Source organism: Xenopus tropicalis, chromosome 1, assembly GCF_000004195.4.
Source record: "Xenopus tropicalis strain Nigerian chromosome 1, UCB_Xtro_10.0, whole genome shotgun sequence".
In the NCBI taxonomy this organism is placed as follows: Eukaryota; Metazoa; Chordata; class Amphibia; order Anura; family Pipidae; genus Xenopus; species Xenopus tropicalis.
The window spans coordinates 103,387,301-103,397,548 of NC_030677.2; positions in this window are offsets into that span (position 1 = coordinate 103,387,301).

The window sequence follows — 10,248 nt, forward strand, 5'->3', positions numbered from 1 at the left end:
AACTCCTGAGTTCCCCTCAGCTAGAAGAAGGCAGAAATAGTATACACTGGGGGCCGCCTTATCCCACCAGGACTGCCTAAAGAAACACATTTCTTGTCTGCCTAACCCTAAAATATATGACAGAGATTGATTTCCTTTTTCCAACATTTTAATTGTTTTCAGAAAACTCTGTAGTTTTTGAAGTCCCTCCAACAGTTTTATGTGTTAGACTGCTACAAAGCTCCAAACACTTGGGGATACATATTATAGAAGCCTGAAATTCTGCCAACATTAGCGCAATAAAGAATTTGTATTAACCCTTTTGCTGTCAGGCTGGCTGTCGCTTCCAACTGTTAAAAAAAAAAAAAAAAAAAAAAAAAAACAACTGAAAATGCGCATTTATAGGTAAAGAATGAAAGTAATCAATGTCGGACTGAAGCCTTTAGGGCCCACCCTCACAAAACTTAGATTTAGACAGTGCTAAATATAATAGATGTAATATAGACCTATGGTAGAAATAAGAAGTGGATAATTAAAATTGTCATTGGATGTAGCAAGCCAACCCCAATTCCTAAAGCTTGAGCAATCTTATATAGGCCCCTTAAAGTATGGTGATCCAAAATACAATAAGAACCCTTATCCTATACCTCCAGGTCCAAAGCGTTTCAGATAATAGCTCCTGTACCCTTCAGCTTTTTTCCATAAGAACAAAACAAATAGAACTGACACCAAAAATCCATTCTGCCTATTCTTTAAATTTCAAAAATACACATTTCTTATTTCTTTTTTATTATAAAGCAGCAACAGGGTATTATGTTGCTTTCTGTTACGCCAATAATTAGCTTAGTTAATTTAATAAAAGATAATAAGCTGTGTATAAACAAACCCCTCCCTCCACTCAATATTGTGACTATACATACACTTGTAATGTAATTATCTACCTTACAACAACCAAACATGGAGTAGCTTTAATGCCCCTGTTTAGTTCAAGAAATAGCACAATCCATAGTTTTTCAGCACAAGCCTTGTTCATTGAACAAAGTGTTATACTGCCCCTGTATATAGAAATTTGTGTTGTTTGAATCTAAAAGCAGACATCTGATTGGTTGCTACACAGGCGGCGAATACTCCCCATGTGCCATGCTTCCACTTGAACTAATACAAACATGGGATCCCTTATCTGTAAACCCATTATCCAGAAAGCTTCAAATGCCTATCTCCCATAGACTACATTATAAGCAAATAATTCACATTTTTAAAAAAGGTTTCCATTTTTCTATGCAATAATAAAACAGTACCTTGTACTTGATCCCAACTAAGATATAATTAATCCTTATTGGGTTTATTTAATGTTTAATGATTCTTAGTAGACAGTATGGAGTATGCAGTATGGAGATCCAAAGCACAGTACTGTTTATCCAGAAAACCCCAGGTCCCAAGCATTCTGGATAACCGGTCCCATACCCGTAATAAACAACTAAGCAGAATAATACTGCATATAAGATAAACTGACAATAAAAAAAATCAGAAATCATTGTCTTCGCTTTTGTGTGCAAATTGCAGTCCCAACCAGTGTTTTAGATTTAAACAGCTGGATGCAATTTACTGCACCACCGACCAATTAAAATGAGTTCCATGAAAAAGTTTGACAACTTTTAATTATACAGAACAGATGGCGTCATTTGTATTTGGTATGGATATAAAATCCTTCCCACAGGTATCCGCCCTGTGAGCTCTTTCGCCAGAATGGGGCTGTTTTCCTATTAAGAACATGCTAACTGGAGATGGGAGGAGTCATTTAAGCACACCTGAGGAAAGAACACAGTATAATTACTCAAATGGGTTCCTGAAATGAAACAAGCCTTTATTTCAGCGCTTTTATCCTATTTTCAACTCTCCACTCCCAGCTTAAAGGGATAGCATAGATTATTACTTCTTAATTATAAAGTAGTTCTGTATAATTTTCTGTTGCATAAGAGCTGAGCAGTGATTTTTTTTTTTCTTAGTTTTATTACCATTCTAATATATCATGCCTAAATGCATGTATAAAGTGAAACTAAGGGTTCAGCCTAATAAACAGTGTTGCAAAAGCATTCTGCCTTTTTAATTCAAATGTTACTACAGGTATAGGACCCATTATCCAGAATGCTCGGGACCAAGGGTATTCCGGATAAGGGGTCTTTCCGTAATTTGGATCTCCATACCTTAAGTCTACTAAAAAATCAATAAAACATTATTTAAACCCAATAGGATTATTTTGCATCCAATAAGGATCAATTATATCTTAGTTGGGATCAAGTACAAGGTACTGTTTTATTATTACAGAGAAAAAGGAAATCAGTTTTAAAATTCTGAATTATTTGATTAAAATGGAGTCTATGGGAGACATGCTTTCCGTAATTCGGAGCTTTCTGGATAACGGGTTTCCGGATAAGGGATCATATACCTGTATTACTTTTTCTGGTCCCTCATAGCAATTGTGGGAGGACGAGAGAGGATTTAATCAGATTTTTCCTCCCAGTTAAAACTACTCTAGAATTAACACCTCCTAATATATAAACTTAAAAAAATAACTCAGGGGAATGAGGAGACTCATAATAGCAAGGTCTTTATTTATCCTTAAAAATCATATTTGGGAGGTGGAGATTGAGAGATTTGTTGGGTAAAACTAAAGAATGGCCCAGTAGAAATGTTTTATGGGAAACTAAAGCTTAACTAAGGAAGTAGGCTAGAAATGTTGTACATGTATATGTATGTATGTATGTATGTATGTATGTATAACTTTATTTATAAAGCGCCACAAGGGTACGCATCGCTGTTCAGTCTTAAATACAAAATTACAGAGAGGACAAGTGATATAATAAATAAATACAATAAATATATATACAGTGGTGTGAAAAACTATTTGCCCCCTTCCTGATTTCTTATTCTTTTGCATGTTTGTCACACTTAAATGTTTCTGCTCATCAAAAACCGTTAACTATTAGTCAAAGATAACATAATTGAACACAAAATGCAGTTTTTAAATGAAGGTTTACGTTATTAAGGGAGAAAAAAAACTCCAAATCTACATGGCCCTGTGTGAAAAAGTGATTGCCCCCCCTTGTCAAAAAATAACTTAACTGTGGTTTATCAATTTCAATTTTCAATTTCAATATCAATTTATGTAGTCACCCCCAGGCCTGATTACTGCCACACCTGTTTCAATCAAAAAATCACTTAAATAGGAGCTACCTGACACAGAGAAGTAGACCAAAAGCACCTCAAAAGCTAGACATCATGCCAAGATCCAAGGAAATTGAGGAACAAATCAGAACAAAAGTAATTGAGATCTATCAGTCTGGTAAAGGTTATAAAGCCATTTCTAAAGCTTTGGGACTCCAGCGAACCACAGATAGAGCCATTATCCACAAATGGCAAAAACATGGAACAGTGGTGAACCTTCCCAGGAGTGGCCGGCCGACCAAAATTACCCCAAGAGCGCAGAGACAACTCATCCGAGAGACCACAAAAGACCCCAGGACAACATCTAAAGAACTGCAGGCCTCACTTGCCTCAATTAAGGTCAGTGTTCACGACTCCACCATAAGAAAGAGACTGGGCAAAAACGGCCTGCATGGCAGATTTCCAAGGCGCAAACCACTTTTAAGCAAAAAGAACATTATGGCTCGTCTCAATTTTGCTAAAAAACATCTCAATGATTGCCAAGACTTTTGGGAAAATACCTTGTGGACCGACGCAACAAAAGTTGAACTTTTTGGAAGGTGCGTGTCCCGTTACATCTGGCGTAAAAGTAACACAGCATTTCAGAAAAAGAACATCATACCAACAGTAAAATATGGTGGCGGTAGTGTGATGGTCTGGGGTTGTTTTGCTGCTTCAGGACCTGGAAGGCTTGCTGTGATAGATGGAACCATGAATTCTACTGTCTACCAAAAAATCCTGAAGGAGAATGTCCGGCCATCTGTTCGTCAACTCAAGCTGAAGCGATCTTGGGTGCTGCAGCAGGACAATGACCCAAAACAAACCAGCAAATCCACCTCTGAATGGCTGAAGAAAAACAAAATGAAGACTTTGGAGTGGCCTAGTCAAAGTCCTGACCTGAATCCTATTGAGATGTTGTGGCATGACCTTAAAAAGGCGGTTCATGCTAGAAAACCCTCAAATAAAGCTGAATTACAACAATTCTGCAAAGATGAGTGGGCCAAAATTCCTCCAGAGCGCTGTAAAAGACTCGTTGCAAGTTATCGCAAACGCTTGATTGCAGTTATTGCTGCTAAGGGTGGCCCAACCAGTTATTAGGTTCAGGGGGCAATTACTTTTTCACACAGGGCCATGTAGGTTTGGATTTTTTTTCTCCCTAAATAATAAAAACCCTCATTTAAAAACTGCATTTTGTGTTTACTTGTGTTATCTTTGACTAATAGTTAAATGTGTTTGATGATCAGAAACATTTTGTGTGACAAACATGCAAAAGAATAAGAAATCAGGAAGGGGGCAAATAGTTTTTCACACCACTGTATGTATTTGTATATATATATAAGTGCCATGTGGTATGAGACACAATAGGAAGGAGGTCCCTGCCCCGTAGAGCTTACAATCTAAGTGAGAGCTTACAGTTGGGCTTCCATACCAGCCCAAGGCAACCACAGCTCTTTAGCAGGGAAGATCTGTGCCCCCAGAGATGCCCCAGAAGCCCCCCATCTTCTTTTTTGCTGATTCCCTGTACTCGGTGCTGCTGTAAGTTACTGAGCTTAGGGACCGACTCACAATATGCTGTATATATAGAATATAAATGCCATCAGAATTTAATAATTAGCCCTGTAGCACCAGCTTATATGACAGACAAACCTCATTTTCTGCTTGATAATTTGTGACGCCCCCCAAGCTTGGCTTAGGGTTTAGCACTTCTTTAATAAATTAAAAAGACACTATGCAAAGCACATTTACACATGCCCAGTTATGTTGCTGAAACAAAGATGCACATTTTCTGTTTTAAATATGAACATAATTTAAAACATAGTCTATGTGGATATTTTCTTAATTTTACGTTCCTAAGGGCATCTGTTGTACCAAAATAGTTTCCCCCACTGGAGGTGCTGGCTTATGGAGGCCTCACTCCAGTCGAGGGAAACAATAGTGGGGGGGTTTTGGGGGGGGGGGGTGGTTTAAATCTCTCCCTGAGAGCTTAGCCACCTGCATTGGGAGGGAATGGCACACGTGCATAATTAGAGCTCCTGGCAAGGTCATTATGTGCATGCGTGTGCATATAGAGCAAAAGCTCTGGCACTATTCTCAGTGCCACAATATGGCAACCCACACCAGGTGCTCCCTCCCTAGCAGCTGGAGGTGGGGCATTTAAAAAATAAAAAAAAAATAGTATATACTACTGAGTAAACCATTATCCAGGGTCTTCCATTATTAGAGTACAGAGTATACTTAGGAAATTAAAGACACTCTCTTGTTATACTTGATCCCTTCTTCTTGGTCACCCATACCAGCTGCAGGAGTAAGAAAAAAGGACGAGGGCAGTGGTGGAACATACTGAGCGCTGGGGTTGTTACTGCACCCCCTCTAATTTTTATTGATAATTTAAAAATGAATTTTGGAAACATTGACACAAAACACACAAAATAAATATTGTACTTAATTACAATAGATGTGCAGAACTCTACACTATTAAGTGCTAGCAGCGCCCCTTCTAGAATATGTGGTGTGGCTGCGGACTCCCATTAACATTAAGGCAATTATAGATCCAGGGTCCAGGGATGTGCAACTAAAATTGGGCATATACATAAATATCCTCCCAAGAATATCATAGCCCTTTTGACCAGCCAAACCATCTTGACCAACCATCTTTTTACTTGGAGGCACTGCTGTAGAATCTTAGTTACTACATACAGTCAATTTGTATTTCTGAGAAAACAAATTTACAAAATTACAAAAGTACCAAAAAAATGTTGAATCAAAGTTTAGGAAACCAAACCACAGTACTAAGTATATCATTGTGTTCTGATTAGAACTATTATGTGACAGTTTCATTGAAGCCATTGCATAAAGTCTAAAACAGACTTATAAATATAATGGCATCTATTTGATCATTGAAAGTGGGTTTAGACACAGGCTTATCAGTACTGTATTGCAGGTAAATCTAAAGCTGGCAAAACATGGGGCAGCGTTCTGAATATCCAATCTGTTGAAGACTTGTACACTTTGGGAAACCAATTGGGCACTCTGTATTGATGTGTGTTGCAGTCCATAGTTAAGTGATGATCTGATACATGCAATGTAAACCCTATGGCTCACCCGTGCAGGACATAGCACCAATGTGCAGAGCACAGGTATACCTGCAATTTCCCTGCAGATGGTGAAAGCTACAATACCTCAATGTTCCATTCATTGTCTGCAGTAATTGACATCTATCACTGCATGCATAAAGCTGATTTAGCTTAAAAAAGTGTACAAGTGGTATGTATGCTATCAAAGTATAGATCGATATATGCTAGCTGTTGATTGGGGTGCTGGGATTTATTAGACCAAGAACAAACTTTGCACTTGATATTAACTCTAAAGTGATTTAAAGGAGGGTGTAAGACAATAATGTATTTTTATGTTGGGTTGAAAACCCCACATACTGTTCTTCGACTTTGGCTTATTCTTCCGCTTCTTCTTCTTAGCGCCCCCCATTTTCTAAACGCTACTCCTCCTACAGTTTTAGGGATACAACACCCAAACTCCCCACACATCTTCGCCCTATAGCGGAGCAGGTTGCTGTGCTTTTCTAAGCGATCCCGCCCCCCGTCTTTTTGTGGCGCCGCTCCGAACCCCCCAATTTTCCCATTGACTTTGACAGGGAAGATTTTCAAACTGCTGCCACACTTACAGCTTTGAAGCTACACCCCCCAAACTTGAATAACATAATCATGGAGTCACCCCGAATGAAGCAGCAACATTTGTTGGATGACCCCAAAGTGGGAGGGGCCAACAACAGCCAATCAAATTTGAATCATTGATTTTAATGGGGAAATTAAACTGCAGCCAATCTTACAGCTTTGAGGCTACACTCCCCAAACTTGAATCACACAGTCATGGGGTCAGCCTGAATGAAAATATGATGATTGCTGGATGCCCAAAAGTGAACGGAGCTGTGAACAGCCAATCAGATTTTACCTATTGATTTAGCGGAAATCCAACCTGCTGCCAGTCTCACAGTAATAACACCGGGGTCCCCAAACTTTTTACACTTGGTCACTAGGGGACTGCAGTCTAAGTTTTGAAAAGTGGGTGGAGCCACCAACAGCCAATCAAATTTCACCTATTGAATTTTATTGGTTTGATGCCAGATTTTCCAAACTTTGCACAGTCAGTCACTGGGTGACTTTGTACTCAAGGTTAGAAAAAGTGGGCGGGGCTCCCAAAAGCCAATCACATTTCTTTCATTGTTTTCAGTGGGAAAATTTTAACTGCTGCCATTCTCACATGTTCAATGTCAGGGTCCCCAAACTTTGCACAGTTTGTCTCTGGGTGACTATGTTCCAAGTTTAGAAAAGTGGGTGGGGCTAAGAACAGCCAATCAGATTTCACCTATAGACTTCAATCATTTAAATTTAAACTGCTGCCATTCTTTAAATATTAATACTAAGGTCTCCAAACTTTGCAGAGCTAGTCACCAGGTAACTGCGGTTCAGAGTTAGAAAAAGTGGGTGGAGTCGCCAACAGCCAATCAGACTTCACCTATTGAAATTTTTTTTTGTTTAAATTTAAAATGCTGCCTTTCTCACACTATTTATGTCAGGTTTCCCAAAATTTGGGAAAGTAACTGGTTGACCATGTATTCAGGGTTAGAAAAAGTGGACGGAACCACCAGCAGCCAATCCATTTCCACCCAATAAATTTCATTGGTTTATATTTAAACTGATGCCATTATTTAAGTATTAATTCCAGGGTTGTTAAAGTTTCCAGAGTTAGTCACTGGGTATTTCCCATTCAAAGTTAGAAAAAGTGGGCAGAGCCACTAACAGCCAATCACATTTTACACATTTACTTTCAATGGTGTAAAAAGTGTAAGCCCCAAACTTTGCAGAGTTGGTCATGGTCACCTCAGTTCAAAAATAGGAAAAGTGGGTTGGGCCACTAACAGCCAATCAGATTTCATCTATTGGATTTTATTGGTTAAATTTAAAATGCTGTCATTCTCACACTGTTTATGCCAGGGTGCCCACTGTTTGGGTGACATCACCTCAAGGTTAGAAAAAGTGGGCACACCCACCAATCACAATTTACTTATTAACTTTTATTGGTTTCAATTTAAACTGCTGCTGTTCTTTAACTAATAATCCTATTGTCACTAAACTTTGCAGACAAAAATAGAGAGCCCGTTAAGTATTAAGTTAAACAATTTTTTTTAGATTTTGAATCCTTTTTAATATAAAATGAAGAAATAAATGTGCATCCATATTTCTTGAAGAATCTCATAATTTTGCACCACAGCTTTTTTTTCCATTGAGAGATCTCATTGTAGGTGCAGAGATCTTGTAAATGTAACGTGCTTCTCCTTCTGTCGTAGTTATACTTCTCCCCACTCCCTGCTGCGTCCCCGCGTCATGTCCCCGCAGTGAAGCAGACAGGTAACATAGTACATAGTAACATAGTAAGTTGGGTTGAAAAAAGACATACGTCCATCACGTTCAACCATAATGCCTATATATAACCTGCCTAACTACTAGTTGATCCAGAGGAAGGCAAAAAACCCCATCTGAAGCCTCTCTAATTTGCCGCAGAGGGGAAAAAATTCCTTCCTGACTCCAAGATGGCAATCGGACCAGTCCCTGGATCAACTTGTACTAAGAGCTATCTCCCATAACCCTGTATCCCCTCACTTGTACTGAGAGCTATCTCCCATAACCCTGTATTCCCTCACTTGTACTGAGAGCTATCCCCCTACCCCTGTATTCCCTCACTTGTACTGAGAGCTATCTCCCATACCCCTGTATTCCCTCACTTGTACTAAGAGCTATCTCCCATAACCTTGTATTCCCTCACTTGTACTGAGAGCTATCTCCCATAACCTTGTATTCCCTCACTTGTACTGAGAGCTATCTCCCATAACCCTGTATTCCCTCACTTGCTAAGAATCCATCCAGCCCCTTCTTAAAGTTATATAATGTATCAGCCAGCACAACTGATTCGGGGAGGGTATTCCACAACTTCACAGCTCTCCCAGTAAAAAATCCTCCATCTCCAGGTAGTAGCCAGGGGTGAGGACGCAGCGGGGGCCGGGTAAATCACCTTGGGGGGCCGGATCTGGCTCGCGGGGCCGTAGTTTGAGGATACCTGTTCTAAAGAATCTTATAAATTTGCTCTCTTTTTTTCTTCTTCCATTGTGGGATCTCTCTTCAGTGAGTTCTTCTTTTGGTATTCTATAGCCTTCCTCACCTGATCTTTTCCCTTCATTTCCATTATCAGGGCCTGTATATTGGTTATGACCCCTGATATTTCATCTACTCCACCCTACAAGTATCTTGAAGCTGGACTTTTACATGCATCTAGGGCAGGGTTCCTCAAACTTTTTAAACAGGGGGCCAGTTCATGGTCCCTCAGACTTTTCGGGGTCCAGTCCTCAAACTATGACCCCGCCCCCCCCACTCCCCACTGTGTCTTCAAGCTACGGCCCCGCTCCCCCTCTCCCCGCTGCGTCCTCAACTACGGCCCCGCTCCCCCTCTCCCCACTGCGTCCTCAAACTATGGCCCGCTCCAGCTCCCTGCTGCGTCCTCAAACTATGGAGCCTGCTCCATACTTCTGCTCCCCGCTGTGTCCTCCCACTTTCCGCTCCATCCAGCCGCTCCGTGCTCCATACTCCTGCTCCTCGCTGTGTCCTCCCGCTCCCCCGCCCCGTCCTGCCACTCCCTGCTCCGTCCTGCCGCTCTCTGCTCCGTCCTGCCGCTCTCTGCTCCGTCCTGCCGCCCCCCGCTCCGTCCTGCCGCCCCCCCGCTCCGTCCTGCCGCTCTCTGCTCTGTCCTGCCGCTCTCTGCTCCGTCCTGCCGCCCCCCGCTCCGTCCTGCCGCCCCCCGCTCCGTCCTGCCGCTCCCCGCTCCGTCCTCCCGCTCTTCCGCTCCGTCCTCCCGCTCCCCGCTTTTTCTGTGCTTTGGTTTTTTAATTTTTTTTTGCTTTTTTGGTTTTTTGCTTTTTTTGTATTTTGTCTTTTTTAAATTTTTTTGTTTTTGTTTTTTTCAAATTTTTTTTTGAAATTTTGGTTTTTTTGGTTTTTT